General features: G+C 32.9%; 1 long non-coding RNA gene across 1 annotated transcript; it reads right to left on the reverse strand.

The window, feature by feature from the left end:
• LOC144370308 (uncharacterized) lies at positions 1–24,322 on the reverse strand. Its single transcript, XR_013430274.1, has 4 exons — positions 21,822–24,322; positions 20,214–20,316; positions 4,188–4,285; positions 1–254 (listed from the first exon to the last, which is right to left on the reverse strand). It is a non-coding gene; the product is annotated as an uncharacterized LOC144370308 (long non-coding RNA).
• Between the last annotated feature and the right edge of the window lie 1,638 nt (positions 24,323–25,960).

Consider the following 25,960-nt stretch of genomic DNA (forward strand, 5'->3'; position numbering starts at 1 on the left):
AGGAACAGAGACTACCGGAGAATCTACTGAAAAAAAATAGTTTTCAGACTTTTGAATGCTTTAGGAAAATAGATTTCATGGGATACTTGATAAAAAAATGTAAGAAACAAATTTAAAACTGGAGAAATAAACAAGCAGGTTTCCATCATGGATCTGATATTCTGGTCACTGGATTTTTATCTCTTTTCTTAATGGAGTTCACCTGGTTATCTTAATGGTATCATTTCTGTGGTCCTCATGAACATTTTCTTTGCCTATGAATAAAGAGAGTGTTTGTAAGTAATATGAAATTGGTCTAGTTATTTCATCCTAAAACATCACCACTCTATCTGTCAAGAAGGGAAATAATCATATTTTAGAGTATGAAAAACAGAAATTGTATTGAATACGATCCATCATAGGAAATGTAACTGGTTCTCATTCTTATAGTATGCTTGGTTGATACCTAAAGTATATTTACTCTATGTCAACCAATTATTATTGAATGCATCTGGATAGATGATAAAATTAAAAAAAAGAAAAAAGAAAAGGAATGGTAGATATCTCTATGAATGACTATACAAAAAAAGTGGGTTTTCCAAGAAAAATATCAATTTGTGGTTGGTTATCTCAGCATGTGTTGTACCACTAAAACTTCATTCATGTGACAGCCTTATAAATATTTGATATATGCAAGCTTTTTAAAGGCAAAGCTGGTAACTAGCACTAGAACATGAGGAACTGAAGGAACATCCCAATCTCTTCTGCTCATTCCATTGTGAGGGAACTGAGGCTAGCCCAGCACTGATTTAGAAATGCAAATGAATGTTTTCCTTTTTCCCCCAGATTTAGATTATTATATTCTATTATAGTGCAGGCATTGAAAAAATAAAGAAGTCATACAAGTAAGAAAAAATAAAAAACATTTTTGCAAGTGTAGTATTACAACTCTAGGCATGGTGGTCAGAATTTGCCATCTGAGAAGTGAAAACAGTATATGCAGATGGAGATTAGATGGGAGAGGTGGGTAAAGGACTTTCGTACAATTTCTTATAATATTTTAATATTTCTTTCTTTTCAGTAAGAACATGGCATTTCAATTGTCATTTGAGTGTAGTTCAATATATGAAATAGAAAAAGTAATCTGCTTTATATTAAGGAAACTTAAGGGTCTAGAAACAATGGTCTCAAAATTTTTCACTCCCTTTATCCACAACTTTTATCCTTTAACATTGTAACATGCTCCCACTTTCCAAGGGGGTAACCGGCATTACCCCTTTTGACATACATCAGCCATATGATTTGTACTGGCCATTGGGATAAAAGCAGAACCTTGTCCCTTGAGGCTTGATGTTCTGCTTATACTTACACCAACACAATTAGCAGGATGTACCTGAAATAGCTTGTTAGGTACTGAAGGAAGGTGGGGAACATAAGTAATAGAGATTTTACAAAGCCAGTCCAGAGCAGTAGACAGGCAATAACGTAACAGCTGCATGGGCCGGCACAGTCTGCTGAATAGACCCCCATAACTGACTGCCACTGACGCCAGACACATGAGCAATAACACTGAGCATTTTATGCCACTGAGTTTTGTGGCTGGTTGTTATGCAGTGTTGTTGCAGCAATAAATAACTAATACAAGAGCTTCAAGTGCTACTTACTTATTCCTCCTATTCCTCCAGTAGCCCTGTGGGCATTTTAAAGGAACCACCAGAGCCTCAGAAAGCATAATTTGAAAATTACTAGCCTAGAATGAGCTCATGTTTATAGCCTCTATTTTCATATACCACCTGTGGCAGAGCATGATATCGTAGATCTGACTTGATCAAATATAGTAAAATAGTAAAAGAGTTTATAGCTTAACAGTGCTTCAGAGGTCCAGTAGTTCATCTCTTTTATTATAGACATTAGTAATACTGAGGCTCAGAAAAGTAGTTTCATCCAGGTCCAGAAGATTACTAATACTAAAGATTTTTTTTAATTTTCTGGAATATATGGAAAAAACATATTTTAAGTCTAATTGATCAACTAATACATATTGGCATACAAGCATTTTCTTATAAGCTTTCAACTTGTAACAAGTTATTGTGACTATATTTCCTACTTAGTTTAAGTTGAAATATAATCAGCAATGCTGACAACTCTCATTTTTCAGCCCATTATCACACTAAGTTCAAACTCTATTATTCCTGACTGGATTGAAGTATTAATGTGTTGATTCACATAAATTACAACCAAAAAATATTAAACATCCAAACTGAATTTTTTTTTATCCTAGTTTCTCCATTTCTTTCTGACCAATTCCACTAATTGAAACATGGTGATATTTTAAAAAAATTTTGCATACAAACACACATATATGTAAAACATGAGAGAATGCTCATATATAATTAATGTTTTATAATATCTGTGTATATGTATTTGTAAGGTTTTTTGTATGTTGTAAATGAGGGAAGATTGAAGTTTTATATGATTATAAGGGTAATCATATATGATTACAAGTTTATATAATTCATGTTTAAATTTATATAATTTTATATGATTATAAAGTGTTTTAGATTATTATAAGATTCTTTTGATGGTAGAATATAACCAATGAAAGTAAGTATAATTTGTTTATAGCTCCAAAAGAGCAAAGGCTGCCATGCAGGGCCACATAGCACAGGAAGTTTCACAAAGACACAGAGCATAGCAAGCTGAGGCTATAGAAAGCAGTTTATGTGTAGTAAATTGGTAAGATTAGCTAGATTTGGGAGCTCACTATACATTGGGTAATCTCAGTAATTTTGTTGGGTTCCTAGAGGTCTGGTGCTTGGCCATGGGGCAATTAGGATGGTGACATAGCCCTGGTGAGAACTTGATAAGGAAAGAAGTTGGGGTACAGACTCAACTACTCAAAAAAGGAAACATCATAATCTCTAGCCAGGGCTTAAAACCAGTGCAACTAAAAACAAAGCACAGTGTAGCTATTGTGAATTGAGCTGCTATGAACACTGATGTGGCTGTGTTATTATAGTATGCTGGTTTTAAGTCCTTTTGGTAGAGACTGAGGCATTGGATAGCAGGGTCAAATGGTGGTTCCATTCCCAGCTTTCCAAAGAATCTCCATACTACTTTCCATAATTGGCTGCACCAATTTGTAGTGTCCCACCAGCAATGTATGAGTGTGTCTTTTCCCCCACGTCCTCTCCAACATTTATTGTTGTCTGTATTCTTAATAACGGCCTTTCTGACTGGCGGGAGATGAAATCTTAGAGTAGTTTTTATTTGTATTCATTTAATTATTAGAGATGTTGAACATTTTCATATATTTGTTGATTGAATGTATATCTTCGTCTGAGAAATATCTGTTCTTAATTCACAATAGCTAAACTGTAAAAGCAACCTAGATGTCCTTCAATAGATGAATGTATAAAGACAATGTGGTATATATACACAATGGAATATTACTCAGCATTAAAAGAGAATAAAATTTTGGCATTTGCAGGTAAATGTATGGAGTTGGAGAATATCATGCTAAGTGATGTAAGCCAATCTGAAAAAACTAAAGGCCGAATGTTCTCTCTGAAAAGTGGATGCTGATTCATAATGGGGAGTGACAAAGCATGGGAAAAATGAAGGAACTTTTGGCAAAGGAGAAAGAGGGTAGGGAGGGTGCATGGGGGCAGGAAAAATGGTGGAATGAGATGGACATCATTACCTTAGGTAATGATGTATAACTGCCCATATGGTGTGATGCTACATCGTGTACAACCATAGAAATGTAAAGTTGTGCTTCAATTGTGTTCAATGAATCAAAATGCATTCTGATGTCATATATACCCAATTAAAATAAATTAATTTTAAAAAGCACAAGGCAAAGCAAAACCAAACTAAACAAGCAAAAGTTGGCATTACACTTGGTATGCTTTTTTTGCAAAGCAATTATTTTTACATATGATCCAAAAAACAATAAAATCAAAAATCATATTTATTGATCTTTGACTTACAGAATGCTATAAGTTAAGACAAAAATATCACTATGTTCTGGTTCAATTCTGGTTCTTCTATAAGTAGAACTTCATCTCTGTTAGGGAAAGAAATTGGATCGTGGATGAGACAGACTTAATCACAGAGGAACTTAGAAGGAACAGAGAAATACCCACTAATGCTAAAATTGGGGACAGAACAAGATGTTAAGGGCATAGAGAGACAGGACATCTCACCTGAATTTGGTGATAATAATGATTCATGACTTCCTGAAAGATGTAGCACTTAGCCATGGCTGAGAGAGAAGAATGAATTGGCATATAAATTTGTGAGCCTAGAGTAAACACAAAGTAAATAAAATTTGAGTGGAGATATGTTTTCTGTTTTTTTTTCTTTTCTTTATTTTTCTCTTTTTAGTAGTGTACAGCAAGAAATTTCATTTGCATTCTGCAGTCTTTAATAAACTGCTTCAAGTTTTAAAAATCAGTGAGAGTTGTAGTCCATTTCCTTCCCTGTGAGTCCATGTGGGTTTATAACTTTTTAAAACAATATAACATGGTGGAAGTGATTATTTTGATTAATGAGGCTTGGTGAGAAAAATTCATACAGCTTCTTTCTAATTCTTTTCAAATAACTATTCTCTGACATTTTTCTTTAGGATGTTCCCTTTTAGAATTCAGCTGCACAGTGTGGGAAATCCAAGTTATGTTGAGAACTATGAAGATGTACTCTGATCGGTTGTTCCAAGTTCTGCCCTTCAAGTTATCCTAGTCCAATTCCCAGACAATATGAGTAAGAAACTTCCATATAATTCTATTCTATATTCATTCATGTAAATTCCATGCATTTAAACCTTTATACTAAGGTACCAAAACAGAAATAAACCACCTCGCCTATTCCCTGCCTGACACCTGATCTAGATTTTTGCTGTAATAGTAAATTATGATTGCTTTATGTTACTAATTTTAGGATAAGTGTTATGCAATGATTGACAGTGACCATTATTTCTTGCTTATATTCAGGAAATTTCAAGACCTATATTAACTTCTTCGATATATGTACAGAATACAGCTGATGTTCCCTGTTCCTCATCAGTCATGTAAGAGTGTGGACTTGACAAAAAGTAATATGTGCAAATAAATATGTAGGATATACAGAAAACTAAAAGTAGTTCATCATGGCTGGTTCATAAAACTTGAAGATGGCTGGAAATATTAGCATTAAATCATGCAAATATTTATGGTCAAATTAAGAAGTCAAAATTTATGCAAAGGTCAATAAAATCCTCCTGTTTTAAGCATCCATGTCTTCTTATCATATTCATATATCAGAACCAAGGTGTGGTTTTCATGTCCAAGGAGAATTTTAGAGGTGAAATTTAGCAATGCAATGGCCAATTTCAGATCATTTTTCAGTAATTTAAGTAAGAGTGTAAAGATTTTATAACAGTGGCAATATAGATGGAAGAAACTTAGCAAATTCAAAGGACACTTGTAAGATAGAACCAACAGAAATTTGTTACTTTTTAACTGCAGACAGTTGGGACAAATATAAAAGTCAAGAATGATGAGTAGATAGTGACAGTCATCCAGCTGTAGAGTAACAGAGGAGACCTAGATTAGAAGAATTAAGACAGCAAACAAAAGAATGTGAGATTCACATGTTGAGTTGGATCAAAAGATTGCATTAGTGTCCCAAATCAATGACCTTTGCAGTATTATTTTATTGCCTTGAGCTTGGCTGTGTGACTCACTGTGATATAATGACAGAAGCAGAGAGAGGCTTAAAAATGTTTATACATGTCTATTTCTCTCTTGGAACACTACTCTGCCATCACAATAAATCTGGGATAACTTGATGAAGGGATTTGAGAGCAAGGACGAGTCAATTTCACCAATAACTTTAAAGCCATCTTACACCAGTCAAATCCCACACAACTGATCAACTCAACTACTAATGTGTGAGGAAAGTCCACTTGGGATAAATTGCATATGATCCAGATCTACTGAATTTCCCATAGGCTGATAAATATTTGCTTTAAACCATTAAATCTTGGAATGCTTTGTAACACAACCATATATAATTGAAAGTTCTATTTTTGAGATGTACACAGTTGGATCATGAGGCTAGAGCACAGGAAAAAAAAGTGTGGTCTGCAGAGAGCACTGCTTGTTAATATTCAATAGTCTAGTCTTACTTGTTCTAGTGAGCTTGCCTTCTGATTGGCTGGTGTGCAGCCTTTCTGTAGTTCTGCATGTAAATGCTAATTTCAGAATACTGAAACTTTGCACATAAGTAGTTAAGAAGCCAAGGGACAGGATAAGAGTAACAAGCAAAGTTATAAAGAAAGATGAGAAATAATAGAACAGGAAGAAAACTATTTAAAGAATGGACAAATAAATATGCAAGCTCCAAAATATCTAGGAAGAAAAATACACTGAAGTAACAAGAAACCATGATCAGACAGTGTCCATTGAAATCCGTACAGAAGAAGGTTAAAAAGGAAGATGTGGTATAAAATACTGTTGAAAAGTCAAATAAGATTTTGGCTGCTGAAGGGACATCAGATCCAGCAATGCTGAGGTCATTCCAGACCTTGAAGAGATCAAATTCATGTGGTGGTAAAATAGTGGTACTGGGGCCATTATGAGTTCTAAGAAAACAAGGAATGTTTCTTTTCCCTTTTCTTCCTTTTTTTTTTTTTTAATTGAAAATACTTGTCTCTATGAGCAGGCTGAATTAATTAGAAATTTGTCTCCTGTGATCAGTCAGATGCTCTAAATGTGAATTAATTAGAACAGAGTGAACTGATACATGAAAAAAAGAAAAAAAATATTTTAATATGCATGACAGCATCTAGTGATGAAATGCATAGTAAGCCTTGCCAAGTCAACCACATTAAAAAGCCTCACGTTTAGAATCCATCCACATTCTCTCAACTCTAACCTGATTACAAGGGGATTTTGTTGTTGTGAAGAATAATGAATACACCATAGTTTAACAGCACTCTGACAAATTTGAGTTAAGTAGCTTCTCTGTTGTTATAGAGGGCAATAGCAACATTGCATATTCACCAAGTATGCCCTCCAAACCTTATGTCTTTTCTTTTAATTTGTTGTTGACTTATGACAGTGAGGAAGAGTTTCCTATCAAAGGAAGCAAGCAGACATTACAAGGTACAATCCCAGAGTCATAAGGATAGGTGACGTAAGAGGTATATTTTATGTTCTACAGATTGTACAATAGTCTTTTCTAATAGCAAACTAGCAATATCCAGGGAAAATATTTCTTTGGCACTTTAACATGACTGAAAATGATTTAAAACAGGGAAATAAAATATTTTTTTTGAGTGCAGTGGATACTTTAAAAGAACTTTATCATTTAACTCATCTTTAACAATGGTGTTTTAAAATGTATGCTAAGTAGTTTATGAAGCACCTATAATAAATGACATACATGCTGTTTGCTGGAAATAAAAAGCATCTGCATAAAGCATTCTTGTTGTACTCCAGACTATAACAGTCCATGAGCATGATGTTCATATTTAGATTTAAATTATAATAAAGCTTAAGTATTGTTGCCTACAAAACAAAATTCAACAGAAGCACTTATGACATAAAATTAACTCAACCTCACGAACATTTATCAAGTTTCACCCAACTTTAGGCTTTTTTTTTGCATTAGTATTTTAAAAATGAGTCTAACTGAATGTATTCAATGAAATATAATTTTACCAATGCAGCTAAATTTGTGGAATTCTCATAAGAAAATTCTCATTACAGTTTTGGGTTACCCTAAAATTTGCATAGATTATTAATATTCATAATCTGAAGTGGAAAACAATAAATACAATAGAGGATTAAATATAAGTGACTCAACTTAAATGGATAACTATCATTAATAATTTATTCTATTTAAATTTGTGAACAGAAGTAATTTATTATAAGCCTGCAAATAAAATTTTGAATTATGATGTATTTAAATTTAATATAATTTTTCCAAAACATTGACATTTCTTTAAAAACTACTTTGTTGCTGCCTCATGATCAATTAAATGAGTATCATAGCTAATGGTATACTTTGCATGTTATTCAGTTAGATTTTGTTCTCAATTTTAGGGAGTACATGTATGGATACAATAACACTGTTCTATAAAAAGCATTAAGAAAATGAAAAAATTAGGTACAGAATAGAAGAAAATACACGAACATTTATTACATCATAAGAATTTTTATAGAAAATACAATAATCCCCAAAATGCTTTGGAAAAAATTAAGTAAATCAATTTAAAAATGAGTGAAAATTTACACAATAGTAAAGGAGATAAACAGAACATATGCACATTATAGGATGCTCAACGTCATTTATCTTCAAGAAAATGCAAACTAAACTCACAACAAAGTGCCATGTAAGTATTTATTAGAATGGCAAAAAGAATAATGATAGTACTACGTATTGGATACGGAGCAAACTGGATCACTTCAACACTGCTGGAAAAACTGTAAAATGGTGCAGTCACTATGGAAAGCAGTTATCAGTTTCTTGTAAAATGGACATACTTTAGAAAGATAGTCCTCAAAAAAGCAAGAACATGTAGGAGCCTAGAGGATATTCTGTTAGATGAAATAAGTCAGGCACAGAGAGATGGACAGCACATGTTCTTACATCCATGTAGTATCTTAAGATACTGACCTCATAGATGCAGAAAGTAGCACAGTGTTCACCAGAGACTGGGAAGAGTGAAAGTGAGTTGAGGATGGAAAGAGAATGGTCAACAGGCACACAGGCATAATTAGATAGGAGGAATAATTTCTCTTTTTCTGCAGCATGGTAGGGTAATTAATGATAGTATATTTTTAACTAACTGGGAGAGAGGACTTGTAATGATACATGTTTGAAGAGATGGGTATGGCAATTATCTTTGTATATTTATTTAAATATCAAACTGTTCCTCATAAACATGCACATTATGTATCAAAAATAAAATAACACATTTTTTAAAAAAGAGCATAAGAACCCAGGGGATTTCTCAAAGTCCAGAGTTGATTCTGGTTGGTACAACTGAGAAGGGAGGAGAGTGCTAATGCATTCTCTTAGGTAACTACAATATTTTACCCAATATCCTTCAATGCATGGTATAATCCCCAGTAATGAAGAATTATCTGATCCTCAATGTCAATCTTACCAAGAATTCTGCTTAAGAGAAGCGATAATTTGTTCCCACAAAAATCTGTTAAACAATGTGTGTATTAGCTGCCATCCTAATGAAACCACACTAAAAATACACAATGTCTTCAATGAATAAAAAGATGGATAGATAAAGTGCATTGAATATGTATAAAATAATACTACTCAATCCATACAACAGAATACTGCTCAGAAATAAAGAGGAACCATCAGAACATACAACTTGGAAGTGTCTCCAAACCACTAATGTTGAGTGAAAGATGCCAGCCTGAAAAATTTGCATAGATTATGATTCCAATTGTATAATATTCTCCAAAAGGCATAACTATAATGAAGAACAGAATACTTGTTACCAGAGTTAGGGTTGGAAGAGAGTGTAATTACATAGGGTTAACACAGGAAGTTCTGGGGGTGATGAAATTCTACCCTGATTATACTGGTAATTACACAGATCTGTGTATGCCTTGTAATTCATGTACCTCCCCTGTACTGGGATACAATATGATAATTTATCACTATGATTCACAGTAAATAAACAATTGAATGAGTCAATTATTTTTGAAATGTGAAATGTTCTTTTCCCTAACATATTATGAAATGTTGTGTATGTAATTTATCTTCCTTTTTTTTGTTTGAAATTTTGAGAGCATTTATCTAGGATGCCATCAGGTCCTGAAGTTTATTTTAAATAGGAGGTGCTTTCTTACTTTTACTGTACGAGATTGTGGAGAAATGTGATATATATATTTTTTTCCTTAACTGCTTAGTAGACTTCAATAGTGCAATCTTCTAGAACTGATGTTATCTTGTTCAGAAAGTTATTTGTCATTGATTAATTTCGATAATACATCTAGACCTCTTCAGAGTATCTGTTTATATCTACTGTAAGGTTTTATAGATTGTGTCTATCAAGGAATTGATTTATTATCTATGATATCAAATTGATAAGCACATAATTCATGACATTATTTTCTTAATGTTCATAGGATCAGCAGTGAGAGATTATGTATTGTGACATTACTAACTTGTGTTCTTTTTTGTTAGTCTGACTAAATATTTGTCAACTAATTGATATTTTCAAAGTATTAGATTTTTTGTTTCATTGCTTTTTCTCTATTAATTTTCTGAATTTTACTGTTTTATTATTGCTTTTTTCCTCCTAACTCTAGACTAATTTTCTCATCTATTTTCTCTTTTAATATATTCATACCATGATATAATATTTTTCTATTGTTTATTTTTTTAATTTAATTCTCTTTTAGTGTGTGATCACATATTGTGTAATTTCCTACCTTCTAAAAACTTGCAAAATACATATTTGTATTTGTAAAACACATAGCCCCAAATAGGATCTATCTTAATGAATGTTTGCATCAATTTTCTTTGTTCCTCTCTTTTATTTTACCTTTTCATGGATAAACTGAGTACTATTGATTCTCTTATTTTATGATCTCTTTTGAGTTTTCTCTCTGTAATCCCCTCCTCTCTGGCAATCCTGTCAACTTCAGCTTCCTTGGTTTCCCTGAACAATCAGCTTTGTCTCCTAGACTCGGAAGAATCCAAAGACCTGCCCTGAAGTCCCTATTCCTGTGCCATGATGTGGGAACTCCCACCAGGCAGTGTGTTGGGCAGTCACAGGACACTCCTTATTGCCTTTCCATCCCTAAGGACATCACCCATTTTCTGTCAGAAGTAGCACTTGAGTGAGATTATTTATGCAATATACCAAACTTAATGAAAATATTTTAATATTTTAATGCCCACTGTTATTTAATGATAAAGTAAGGGCAGTGGAAAACTTACATTGCTTTTCTTAAAGTTTACCTGCATTTAGTTTTATACATATTGTTTCATTTAAGAGATGTATACATTTTTTTGACATGGCTATGAAAGATTAGATATCAAAATGAATGCATTTTAGTCCACTTTCTATCTTCTATTCATAGAGAAATTTAGCTATTCTTTCTAGAGTTCAGGTAATCTAATGAATACATTATGTATTTTAACCATAATTAAATTGTTTACCAACTGTCCCTTATTTTTCTATATTTTATGGACTTATCTGTTGACTGGCTAAATATTTTGTTCTAGAATTTTCTTCAAAGAAAACTTTTGGTAACTCTTATTGAATTCTAATTCACTAAGAACATGGTTTTTTTTTCTTTATGTTAGAATGAGAGTTCAGTTACTTTTAAAATTGCTGATTAATAGATATATTTTATTTGAGGAAGTTATAGACACTGTGTCATGGTTTTCTAATGTGAGTAAAAAATTTGAATTTATTTTTATTTTTAATAGATTCTCTCTTAATTTTCAGTAATCTCCGAATTTATCTTCATTTTCCAACTATAACTTCAATATGTTGTGTTCATTCTATATGTAGTTTTGTTGTTTTTATATATACATGATAGTAAGGTGTATTTTGTCACGTCACACATACATGGGATGCAACCCATTACAATTTTGATCACATTTTTGTAGTTGAACATGATGTGGAGTTACACTGGTTTTGTATTCATATATGAACTTAGGAAAGTTATGTCTGATTCATTCTACTGTCTTTCCTATTCCTATCTGCTGTGACCTTCTTATCTGACTAGGTCATGGCCATTAATGGACATACTTGATGCACAGGAGTAATGGGGGATAAAGAAAAGACAAAAAGACACACTTTGGGAGAAAAAGTTGGGGCCAGGTGGATAACCAAGCTCTGGTGAGGCTTGATTGACTCCAGAGCTAGCCCAGCAAGTTTATTATATAGGTTTCATCAAAAGGTTATTTGTGGGAAAGTTTCAAAAAGAAGGCAATATGAAGGACACAGGACTGGTGAAACATTAGTGTTACCTAGAAGGTGCTGAACTCTAGGCCTCAACTGATAGCAGCTCTGCACTTTCACAGAGCTTTCTCAGGACAGTGTTACCATAGAATCTGAGGCATATTGACCTACCCCTTGGTACAGGCAGCTCCCAGGGCAAACACACCTATGAGAGAATCAGAGAGGCCATAATCCAAATCACTGCTCTCCACCCATCCTCTCTCCCTTCCCTTCAATCCCCTTTGTCTAATTCAGTGAACTTACATACTTCGACTCCCTAACCTCCCTTGTTATGGGTTAGGATCCATATATGGGAGATAACATTTGACTTTTGGTCTATCCATCTATTTACTGGTAAATGACATAATTTTATTCATCTTTATAGCTGAGTAATATTCCTGTGTGTGTGTGTGTGTGTGTGTGTGTAGCACATTTTCTTTATCCATTCATCTGTTGAAGGGAACCAAGGTTGGTTCCAAAGTTTGGCTATTGTAAATTGAGCTGCTATAAACACTGTTATGGCTGTGTCACTGTAGTATGCTGATTTGAAGTCCTTTGGGTATATACCAAGGAGTGGGATAGGTGGGTCAAATGGCGGTTCAATTCCAAGTTTTCTAAGTGCTTTCCACACTGCTTTCCAGAGTGGTTGCACAAAAAGTTTCATTTTTTAGGGCGGGGGATGGTGGCGAGCTGTACCAGGGATTAAACTCAGGAGCACTTGACCACTAAGCTACATCCCCAGCCATATTTTGTATTTTTATTTAGAGACAGGCTCTCACTGGGTTGCTTAATGCCTCAATTTTGCTGAGGTTGGCTTTGAACTCTTTGATCCTTCTGCCTCAGCCTCCCAAGCCGCTGGAAATAAGGTCATGTGCCACCACGCCTGGTCACATATAGTTTTAATTTGACTTTTATTTCTGAAAAATTTTTGTTAAAATAAAAACTTAAATGTATTAAATATCCATCTAATCTCTCTCTTTAATCATTTGCCATTTTAATCTATGTATTCATCCAATCTATTCTTTTTCTTCTGTGACACTATTTTAATTTGAACATAATTATCTGATTTCAATAAATGTCATTTTCTTTCTAAAATATTTAACATTTTGTATTATTTCAATTTGAACTTGCTTTAGTTAGTCTTTATTTAATTTATGTCAATAAAATCACCTTCCTTTCCTCTCTAACCAAGTTTGGACATTTCATATGTAGTCTTTTATAATCTCCCATAGAGTCTATGAATTTTATGTATAAAAGACGCTCTTAGATTTTAATTTATTTAGCTTGTTTCTTGAATTCTTGATGACAATTTTGACTACAATTTTTATCTGATCCATTGAAAATTTTTCTAGTGAGTGTTTATAATATTCCATTTTTTCCTCTTTCTTCCTCCTTCCACTTTCATTATTTTCCTTATGGTACTTTGTTATATATACAGTCATGTTAATTATAGTTTGCTTACCTGAAGTTTTTACTGGAAAAGCTTTTGGAAGGAAATTGTGAGGAAGTTGAGGACCCAACATGATTTCTATGCCAGTACCGATTTTCTCTTGTTCACCTTACAAAGCTTTGTAATACAGATTTCTCTGGTTATGCTGTCTTGATATTAAAACAATAGAAATTGGGAGGTATAGTTTAATTTCCCAAGATCTGTCTGCATAAAATATTACTCTTATTGAATAGAGTATTTTTATATTTTATATTTTCCTTATGTCTTACTATTTGAGATTGTATGTTTTTTAATTATGTAGAACATGAAGTTCTCATTTCTTTCCTTTTTTTTTTTTAAAAAAAAATCCTTTGATATATTAGGGAGATTTTAAACAAAGGTGAAAACATGATATTGAATGGTACTATATTCTTTTGCTGTCACTACATTCTTTTGCTGTCACTTATTAATCTGAGATGCCTGTTTCCAAGTTAGGCTCATTGCATTGCTGCAGACTCACTAATTAATTGATTTCTTCCTTTAGGGTGAAGAAAAATCTTTGGTTAGGATAAATTGTAGGAACTGGAGGGACCTCTCCACCCATCATGTATAAAAAGTAATTAAATCTCTACAACAAAAACTTATACTTTATGGCTGTTTGCTGTAATGATTGGATCCAGACATTATCCTAGTCTCTGGAGTATTATACTTTTGATGAAATATGAACTACTGAGTTAATTAATAATAGAAGTGGAATTTAAGAGTTAGACTTACTGCTTTCAGCAATTTAAAGAGGATTAAACATTTTAAATTTTTTCCTGAGCATTTACTGTGTGCAAAGTACTATTATAAGTTTTTATAAGGATGAATTAACTTTAACTTCTTGATGAAGAAAAAAGGGACAAATATTTTTTAAGTAACTCTATTGCTATACATTTTGATGGTTTAAAGAAGTAAAGATAATGATAGCATAACTAGAGGTAGAAACTATAATTATCTTCAAATTTCAGAAAAGAAATCTAAGATATAGAGAAGTTGTATAACTTGCCTAAAGGAACATGTTTAATAAGTGGCAAAACAAAAATTACAGACACTGCTAACAATTCTCTTGTAGTAAAGACAAAACACACTTTAAATAGATATATTTATTCAATCTTTCACCCATTTATTTATCTAACAGATGCACAAGTGTGCAATAAGTGCTAGGCAATATGTTAGGGTTTTACTGATGCAACTGAAAAGCAAAGTCAAAATCACAGTGAATTCACAATGTTTTAAGAACATAGACCAAGCAATAGATTATAACATAGATTCAAAGGTATTTTGCTAGATTGTGGCTAATGTGAATAATTCATATTTGGAATAAGCTATAAAGGATAAATAAATATAGATTAGGAAGACAAAGGAGTTTAGGATAAAATTCTAGGTAAGGGAGAAGGAAAATATTCAATGTAGTGTTCTCTACACCTGGATTAAGTCAGGCACATAGCATGCTCTCCAGGAGTGAATAAAAACTAATGGAGGAGTGAATTAGTTAATGAATACATGGACAAACAGCTACCATGGAGAGGACAAGCCTGATATAGGCTAATTCATCTTGGGGTGGATGCAGCAGTAGCCAAAGTGGAATAAGTGGGAGAATGAGTAGTAGAAAAACAAATGAGGATTGTGAATAGAGACAATTCATCTATATGGCAGTTGCTGGGGGATGGAATCCTGGATGAATGTTTTATTATTCCCCTTCCTTTTGTTTTTGAAAATGGACAAGATATCTAACATGTTTAAAATGCCATTGATCAAATGCCATTGAGAAGTAGCAGTTGAATGCAAGAAAGAAAGATATTTACGAATAAGACAGCTGCAAAGAGACAGTAATAGAATCCAGTTTTCAGAAAGCTGGTGCCATCCGTGAAGGGAGGGGTATTCTGAAGAGAGACATCCTTCTGTCTCTTCTATGACGAATGGGGAGGAGGACACAAGGACAGGAGAGGGTTTAGATGAAAAATTGTTATGTTTGGTTGGAGAAGTTAAGTAAGGGCTTAAATAGATGGGGTTAGGTAAATGTATGGAAGGAAACATTTGACAAGATTTAAAATAGTTTCAAAGTGGCCAAATAGAACAGAAAAATAAGGTTTTTTTTCTGGAAAGTGGGTAATGTGCTCAAACAACTTGTACTAAATAAAGGTAGAAGTAATTTGGCTTTAGAAAACACCTTTTGATTGCAATGTAAGGCCACAGCAACTTAGTAAGGCCCTAAACAATTTAGGGAGAAACTGGGTCCAAATAAAAGTTTTAAAAAAGGACTTGGGATGTGACTCAGTGGTTAGCACTTCTGGGTTTAATCGCTGTGGGGAGTTGGGGAGAGAGAGAGAGAAAGAGAGAGAGAGAGAGAGAGAGAGAGAGAGAGAGAGAGAGAGAGAGAGAGAGAGAGAGGGGGGATACTTTGGATACTCTCATATAAAGTCTTTCTAAAGCACTTTAGTTATTTAAAATAAGTGTCTCATGTTAGATTTCAGTGATGAAATTTGATTTATTTATAAATGATTATTTTTCCAAGAAGATTCCAGATTCCTGAGTTTAAAAGCACACTCTACTTGTGATACTGTCTAAACTATTGAATTTCTCTTTCTCCAAGGTATATTTATGAATGCTCCAAGGCAAATGGTGATGTGTTGATGTCTGGTTTTTGTTTGTGTTGCATTTTAACCAAATAAAACAAACATGATTTGATGTGATTTCCAAATTGGTGTGAGTGCCCAATTTGAACAAGCTACTCCATCTCCAACGTTCCCATTGACATAACTTTCGCTAGAATTTGATGTCATTCTTTTAATTAGCAAAGCCCTGCAGCCGTGCTATAGAATGGCTTTGTAATATATCTTGAGCTTTAACAAGTAACTTTTTGATGTATTTCAATTATGATGTACAAATTTACATCTTCTTAATTAAAGAAGAAATTCCATTTTGAAGCTCTTTAAAGTACGATTAAGGTTTATGGTTGAAAGCCTCCTGTTAAGATGAATTTGCCCTCTGTATTTAGTGAGAGGCATGTGGAGCACTTGTGCCAGAAGAGAGAAAAAAAATTAGCCAAGATAGATGCTGCGTGCTACTGAGTAAAAGGTGGTTAAAATGTGGCATTTTCTAACAGACTGTTTTACATATTTGTTGATATTTAGGTATAGCTCTGTCAGCAATATTTTTTTGATCATGAAGATATGGAAAGGAAAAACATTCCATATTCAACTGAGGGAATGAAACAATAAAAATTAGATGTGATGAAAGCTCAGCACTGATACGGTGATCCATAGGAGCAATCCTATTTAACCTACACCTTGTCAAAAACATTAAAGAAATAAAAGTAAACTGGTATGTGGTCCTCCTTTTTAATATTTATTTTTTAGTTACAGGTGGACACAATATCTTTATTTTATTTTTATGTGGTGCTGAGGATTGAACCCAGTGCCTCACACATAGTAGGCGAGTGCTCTACCTCTCAGCCACAATCCAGTCCTGTGGTCCTCATGATGGACAGATATAGGTATAAACACACACAAAATCCCCAAGCAAAAATTGAGCCATAAAAAAAACCATGTTTCTAGCTCAGATGAAATACAAATACTTTTTCTTCTTTTCTCAAAACTAATTCTGCATATTCAAAAACAGAGCTTTAGATGAATATCCTGACAGTGTGTTATTTTAGGCTTAAAATATTCCAACTACAGACAAGATGGTATAACTGACAATGCTCACAGTTTAATGACCACAAACTTAAAAAGTAGATGATTTGTAAGTCAGAGGAGAGTAAATAAGAAATAAGAAGAATTATCTTGTACAGAAAATGTTATATACAACTTATACTATACAAATAAAATGCTATCTACAAGCACACAAGAGTACTCATTATACTAAATTGCATGTATGTGTATATATGTATATATATATATATGTTATCACATTTATATAATGTATAAATATAATCAAAATAACAGCTTTATTTCAGAATATTACATTCTTCAAAAAACAAAAGCAAGTGGGATGGATGAAACTTCTAAGACCTGTTAAGATCTTTAGCATACATACACACATACACACACACACACACACACACACACACACACACACAGATACACACACATACGGTTGCTCTTTTACTGAATATAAACAAATGTATGCACCAATCTATCACTGCAAATACTGTTGTCTATGATTTAATGATAGCAAGGTAGGGAAGTCCATTTGTTAAATGCTTCAATTCACTGTTAATATATTCTAACCAAAGAGTTAACATGCTTAATATCATTTAGCCTCTGAAGAGTAACTGCTCATCATTAAAATTTACATTAGTTTTTTTCATATGCTTGACTGATGTACCACTTGATCTTTCATGACAGCCTAAGAATATTGTAGAATGCATATATTCTTTTAAGAATGATGTAAACTGTATCTAACCATAATTTTTCTTCCCTTTAGACATACTGGTTTTTTTTTTAATACTTACTTACATAAATTCTTTAAAAATTACAGAAATACTATAAAATTCCACTAAGGGTTGCTTATTGCCTTATGCTTTAGAAGAATAATGAAGAAGTCAGTAACATAAAACAGATATATTTGATGTGTATGTGTCCAGACACCAAAGTTATTATAATATTATATTATTGATTGATAGACAAATTAATCATTTAACTGTGAAATGTATACAAAATTATTGTGCCATGTATTATAGTTTGACAGATTAAAATGATTTTGGTAACAAAATAAAACATTAATTGTGATATTAAAATAAACACTCTTGTAGAAATAGCTCCATTGTTTATTTTCTTTTCTCAAATTTAAGTTATATTTACATTATAATAGCCTGTTGTATTGTACATTCTCTAAAAGATACCATAATCACAATATAGGTTATGGAAAAAATCCTTCTTTTACTGAACAAGATTGACTTACTGCTCTTGTAATAGAAACCCTTGGAAATTCAAAATGGAGAATGATTTCATGTGGACATGCCACATTGTTAGATAGGGTGATAGGGGATATTGCCATGTGTATGCACTTCTTTATTGTTTCAGAATTTCCTTTAGGAAAAAATCTAATATGCTGTATGAAATTTATAAGATAAATTATATGTATGATTATGTAGTTAATTAGTACATTATGAATATGTTTCACAAATGAAGGAAGGAGAAAACATTTAATATTCTTGAAGTAATGTATTTATTACTTGAAGTAATCTCTCTCTCTCTCTCTCTCTCTCTCTCTCTCTCTCTCTATATATATATATATATATATATATATATATATATATATATATATATATATACATTTTGACATATTTAGATTCGAAGACCTTTGGCCATCTTTGGTGTGACCTAGTCTATTTGCATGTGCCCTCTACTCAACAATAAAAATTAAATTTTTGGCTCTTCACCAGCTATAACCATTGGTCAGACATCCTTTCCTCTGTGTCTTTGATAGAAGAAGGATGAATTTTTAGCCCAGAGAACCTTCTGCTTGTGAGCTCCTTTGCTCAATCAGGACTGTGCACCTGTAGCTACATCATTAGTGGGAAAGGTTTTTGTGGCCCAGAGATGGGGTAGTTTGGTGCTTGTATCTATTTGTGCCTTTTCCTAAGTGCGTGAATCTACTGAAGCTTTACCCTTGCTTCTTAAACTGATTTAATAGTCTGTGTGATTGAAGTAATTTAATTTGGTCTGTGAGTTTTTTTGTTCTAAGACAGTGATGTTCAACAGTAATTTTTGTCATAATACATTTGGATGCTGCCATTGAATCAAGTAAATTCTCCATAAAACTGCTACCTAGGTAAATGAAGCAGAGTCCATATCTCTACAAACTTTACAGGCATCCCTGTACACAGTTGAAGTTCTTATTCACTCACCCTCAAAACTTTTCTAATTAGCAAAACGATATCGCACTACTTCACATAGTTAGTGGTATTTTTAAAGACTTAATATAAATCAAATTTTATCAAAAAAGAATTTTGGAAATCCCAACAGTTAGCAAGTTACTTTTTTTTTCTGAAGGAAAACTTTTGAGTATTTCCAAAGTGGCCTCTCTCCTTTACTAAAAAATGGAATATTTTAAAATGTGTCTTTTTTTTTGGCAGAGGTAGGTCTGCAGTCATCAGAAAATAGAGAAAATAATCATCATCTTGTCTGGGAGACTGTTGTGTGATTAGGTCAACCAGTTCTATGTGACATTTAAGGACAATGTATTAGTCATTTTGCTGTCACTATAATCAATTACCTGAAATAATTAAGTTATAAAGAGAAAAGATGTATTCTGTGTATTTTGATTCACTTTCTGGAAGTTTCAGCCCCAAATTAAATAATCCCATTATTTTTTGCTTCTGGTGAGACAACGCATTTCTGAGGGAGATGATGACATCAGAGCAAACTACTGATGTCAATCATCCTGGAAACAGAAAGAGGAAGAAATTGAGGTCTCAAAATCTCCTTTGAGGCCATGTTTCCAGTTATCTCAGGAAATCACACAAGTTCCCTCATCCTAAAAGTCCACAGCACCTTCTAATAATTTCACCCTAGGGACCAAGCCTTTACTACATTACCTTTGGGGACATTCAGCCTTTAGACCACAGGAAGTAGGAAGGGTCTATTTAAGTTTAATTTCCAGGCATACTTTACTTCTAGGATTCCTTGGTGAAAAAATGACAATATTTTATTTCAAGTCATTAATGAAGCCTCATCACATATGAGTTATGACTATGGGCAATATGTTATTCAGCTTTCTGCTGCTGTGACAAAATACCTGAGATAAATAAGTTAAGAGGAGGAAAGAATTATTTTGGCTTACCATTTCAATAGTTTCAATATATGGTGACTTGTCTCCAGTGCTTTCTGTTTCTGAAGAAGTAGGGAAGATGTAGCAGAGCAAAGTCACTCACCTCTCATGGTGGCTAGGAAGCCAAGAGACAGAAAGGAAGGGATCAGATTTCCAATATACCCTTCAAGGACACATTCCCAATGACCTTACTCTAATTAGTTCTACCTCCTAGAGATGTCTTCACCTCTCGCTAGCACCATTGGCTGGTGACCATACATTCAACATAAAAGTGTTTAGGGACATTTCTATCTCCCAATTATAAAAGGCCAAATATTTCATATGATGCTAATTATTCTTAAAAGAATTCTGATAAGCAATAAATGAGTTCTTTAAGTTGAACATCTGTTTAAATTATAGAATGTTGTGCAATTATTATTACAGCATATTTTTTGTTATTGGAATGGATGTTATTTTGCTGGGACCTATGGCAAGGAAACAACTGCTTTTTTTTTTTTCCCTGTGGCTGAGCAAGATTTTGCTTCATAGTTGATTAAGTCATTATACCATCCATTGGCAAAGTGCATAAATTGGTATAGATCACTGATATTCCCATCATACTCCTGTCAAAATGTGTTTGGAATCTGAGAAGGGAAAATTAGCAATTAAATATTCTCTAATTTCTGTCACAACACACCAGAGTATATGCCTTTAAACGCTCTTCATACTGAAAAAATGCTACAATGCAAATTTCATGGTAACAGTTTTAAATGTGGTATACTTCATTCTCATTCTGTGTCTGTAATGTAACCCACACACATTCATTCATATTTTCTCTCTCTCTGTCTTTCCTACTTCTCTCTTCCCCCGCCTCCTTCCTTATCTTTCCATTTCTTTGACATAAAAATCTGACATGGCCTTGGCTTTCAGCCACTTTAAAATCTATTGCAATTACTATCATTATGAAAAATTACTTTCCCCCTAAGGATTATGTAACAAGCTATTAGGAAAAAAAGATACAAAACTACATTCTATATTGGTATTGCTCAAAGCAAATCTCTAGTTGACCATTTTTGAAAACACTTACATTTTGACCTTTTGAGTTTGACTTTTTTTTTTCTCAAAATACTCAAAATAATAATGTAGCACAAAGTATTCTCATATCTAATAACTCAGAAAAAATCAACAAGTTTTAAAAGAATAATTAATTATTTTCTTTTCAGAATCATATTCTTTATGGATTTGGAGTTCTCAAAAATGTCTCTTGAACACCAAAACTGATTAGCTGTTCCCAAAAGAAATGGAGAGGAAATCTTAGAATTTATTTGTAAATAATAATAACTTTATAGGAATTTATTGGCAAACAATAATTTTATAGTGTCAGGCTTTGAAATAATTTGTTAAAATTATAATTCCTTTAAATCTTTTGATTTTGTTATCCCTAATTTTCATCTCTAAAAATTCATTGATAAGGAAATAAAGAATTGAAGGGAAATAAATTCTAGTCCCTTTTTATCTCACGCAAAAAATCATTGGACATTTGGTTTTGTGTACACAGTGTAAAAAGCTTATAAATTGTCTATATGCATATAGCAAAAAAAATAAATAAATAAAATGAAAATCAACTTCTCTTGCACTTACCAGAGAATAGAGGTTTCATGGGAAAACGCCATTCCTAAATCTGGAGAGATAAAGAAATCTAGGGAGTCACAGCTCAACTATTCTTACTGTTATCAGAAGCTTCTGGGGCCATAAACTAGTTGATGCACTTAAATGGTAATTACGAAAAATTCCTAGAGGCTAAATGTGTACTAATTCCAGAGTGAGGAACTTCTAGGGGCTTGCAGCCTTGGTGAGACTCAATACTTTTACTGGTTTAGCTTCTGGGAATCAGGGTTTACTAATTCAGTTTTCAAAGTAAGGATTCAGGAAAGATTCCTTGGTAGTTCTGCAGGGAGAAAAGAAGAAATACATTATAAAATACATTCACAGAATTCTCCATATGTAAGGTTTCCTTTCTAAGGGAAAATACTGGATCCAAGTCTTAGTTTTATAGGGGAAAGGACTTTTTTTTTTTTCTCTAGCCCCTGATCAGATTTTCTTATAAGATTATAGAATGTTATTGTTTCCTTATATTCACAGCACAAATAGGTTCTAGGGGCCTGCACAACAGTGCACCTATGGGAACCTGCCAAAGGTTCAGAGTAATATCGATATCTCTCCAGACACCACACACCTTTGGATTTGCTGATCATAGGGATCCCCAGTATTTCTATATCCTTCAAGTCTGTGACAGTGGCACTAATCTCTATAGTCTCTCCAGATAATGCAGCATCTTTATTTGAAAATATTTCTCTTTATTTACTATTTGCCCAGGTAGAAAATTATGAAGCTATTCATTATACTTCTTGAATATAGAATACATGACACTTTTCATTTGTGAAAAGCCATAGAACTTCACATCACAAACATGAATTTTAATATAGACAATTTAAAAAAAAATCAGGAGATTGGAGGTTATAGGGTAAAATGCAGAATGTGACAAAACAATCTAATTATATTGTAAGTAATTTAAGGGTAGGTATAAGAAGGTAGTAGCCTAAAATACTTTGGAAATTAGTGGTATATTTAAGATTGAGGACAAAAATATTTCATATAAGCAGTAAATATAACTGATAGAGTTTTTTCCCCTGGGCTGCATGTTAACAACCTTGACACTGCTACGTATGCATACTGCAACTGATTAACAAGATAAAAGAATCTCTAGGGCCAAGATATGACCCCCAGAGTAGGAGACTACAGGTCAAGAGTGAGAGGACAGACTCAGGTCAGGCTTTAGAGTTGGAACAAGGATGAACTCAAGTCTAGCTTAATGTGTATATAAATGGTTACATAGAGAATACTTGTGGGTCTTTGCATAAGCATACTGAAGTATACATAAATAAATTCTCTTCCTCTGTCAGTTAAGAGAGCCTGAAAGCAACAGCACACTAGTAGTAAAAAGTACATGGATGCCCATTTCTTGGTTCCTAATACTGTTCCATGGAGATATGGATCAACCTAATACTACATGAAGAATATACAAGGTAAAGCTAGAGCATCTTATAGTGCAATAGAATAAAATCCTCAATCAGCCTCAAAACAACAATGACACAATGATTAGGGTAAATCAAAGGAGCATAGGAGATACCTGAAAGAGCTCCCAATGGCCAAAGTTGGAACAATTTAAACAATAGAACAAATAAATTTATTTTGATTGTAATACAAAGTATAAAATAAAATGTTTCCATATTTATGTAAATAGATTATTGCATAAACAAATACTTAGGAGAAAAGATATGCCTTTCAATTAGAAGAATTGCAAATAGTTTCTGTGTATAATATTTCAAAGGTGGGGTCTTTCTTCATTCTCATTGAGTGAAGGCTACACATAGTGACTTCTTTCCAAATAATACAGTATACAAAGTTGGGGCATTAGCTTTCCTGTGGGGAATCCTGACATACACTTCCTCAGTTAGATCATGAAAGTTCAATATATATCAACAGTGAGGGCCAAAGTTTTATGCAAATTTTGATAGTATTATCCCTGTTTATGTTGTGAGGAAAACAGAACTTTAGCTCTGTTTACCTCCCCAAAACACATAACCCACGTAGAATCATGCAAAACAAAACAAAACAAAAAAACCAAGAGGCACTCCAAATATAGAGTCATCCTAAAACTGTCAGTACAATTACTGTCAGTACAATTACTCCACAAGGGTGTTAAGGTCAAACAAAAGAATGAATGTCTGAGAAACATTCAGACAGAGAAGCCTAAGAAGGCATGAAGGCTGGATACAATATGGTATCCTGGATAGGATCCTAGGACAGAATAAGATCAGTAGGTACATGCCAGTAATATCCAAAAATAGCATTGATTTACTTAATAGTGATATATCAATATTGGTTCTTTAATTAAAACAAACTACAAAAACTAACACATTAATTAATAATGAAGTCTAAGTGTGTGGTATACATGAAGTCTTGTACCATATTCACAATTTTCTTATGAATCTACAGTTATGCTAAAAAACAAAGTTTGTTTAAAAGAAAAAGGAAATTTCAAAGGCAAAACAATGGTTTGGAGACTTAGAGAGGAGGAAGAAATTAGTGATAAAAAAATCTTAACTCCTGACTAAAGTATCATGGTTACGTATGGTTTGATTTACATGAATAAATAAAGTTTTATATCCCTAGCTTTATATGTATTGTGTATGCAGATATGTAAAGCTATCACATATTATCATCCGAGAGAGAAAATAAGTATAATATCATGAAAACAATCTTAATGGAATCAAACAACAGATAATATTATATTTATAAGTGCCTGACACTTAGAAAACACAATCATATATTTATATTACTTTATAGAGATTATCAATTGTTTTTTAGTGGAAAGAAGTATTTCCTATAGAATAATCTCAGTTTAAAACCTGGTTTCAACAGAATGAGTCATAAGAACCTTGATAAGCCCTATGATCTGTGTTAAGTACAAAATCATGTATTATAAAATGATGTGAATTTTTGTCTGAGTGCTGCTGTGAAGACTAGGGATCATGTATTTAACACCCAGGTACAGTGCTTAGTACAGTAGGTATTTAATAAAGAGAAGATTTTAATACTAAAGTGGTAAACATTAAAATTTTGTGTTGTCCATCCAACTAATCTCTATAGCCTATCCATTTCCTTATGGGAATTGCAATCCTTCAACATTCCATTTTAAGTTTATTATTACAGTGATGAACAAGACAGAGAGTATGTTTTCTTTCATAAGTCTTAGGTTCTTAAATGGTAAACAAGACAATAAAATGAACAGACTAATAACAAAACAACAGATTGAGTAGAGTTATAAAAGGTGCTGTCTAGTGGATGGCTAAACAGCTATTTTCCATTGGGAGTTTGGAGCAATGTTCTCTGAGATTTAAATAGCAAGTAGAATCAGATATGAATGAAGAGAGCACTATTCCACAGGTACTACGTGTGTAGTGAGTGTTGTGGAGCCTAGGAAAGAAGTTAGACTTCTATGTGAGTAGGGGAAGAGGAGTGGCATGTGGTGAAGGTAGTAGGAACCCTGGCTTTAAAGCAAATTAAGACACTGGGGTTTTTGTTTTATTTTACTGCAACAGAATTCTTATGGAGAACTTACACAGGGAAAATATATGACCAAATGTTTATTTTCCAAAGAATTATTTTGCTGTAGATTTGAGAACAGAGAGAATGAAAGCAAAACCCTGAAACTAAATTTCAACTCTGTATGGGTCCACTGTATCTTCAAAAACTTATGTTGGCTATTCTCAAGGAAGGGAATCCAAGATTTGGAAGTCTATGGATTTACAATAATTTCTATATAAACTCCTTATGAACATAAAATGAATGAAAAATATGTATAAATCTACAGAAATCAATGTGTATATTCTTTTTGAAAATGAATATGCCATTTGACTTATTCTGTTAAAAATTATTTGGAGAGGGAATGGGGTTGTAGCTCAGTGGTAGAACACTTGCCTAGCATGTGTGGTGCACAGGGTTCATTCTCAACATCGTTTTAATAAATAAATAAATAAACTAATAAACTAATAAATAAATAAAGGTGTTGTATTCATCTGTAACTAAAGATAGTTTAAAAATGATTCTGAGATTGTATTTGTTATTAATATAAAAACTCAACTATAACTAAGTTATGATTCTGATGACATTTTTTGAACTCCATGGAAACTTAAAATGCATTACTATGATTTTGT

This window comes from Ictidomys tridecemlineatus, chromosome 2, assembly GCF_052094955.1.
Source record: "Ictidomys tridecemlineatus isolate mIctTri1 chromosome 2, mIctTri1.hap1, whole genome shotgun sequence".
Lineage (NCBI taxonomy): Eukaryota > Metazoa > Chordata > Mammalia > Rodentia > Sciuridae > Ictidomys > Ictidomys tridecemlineatus.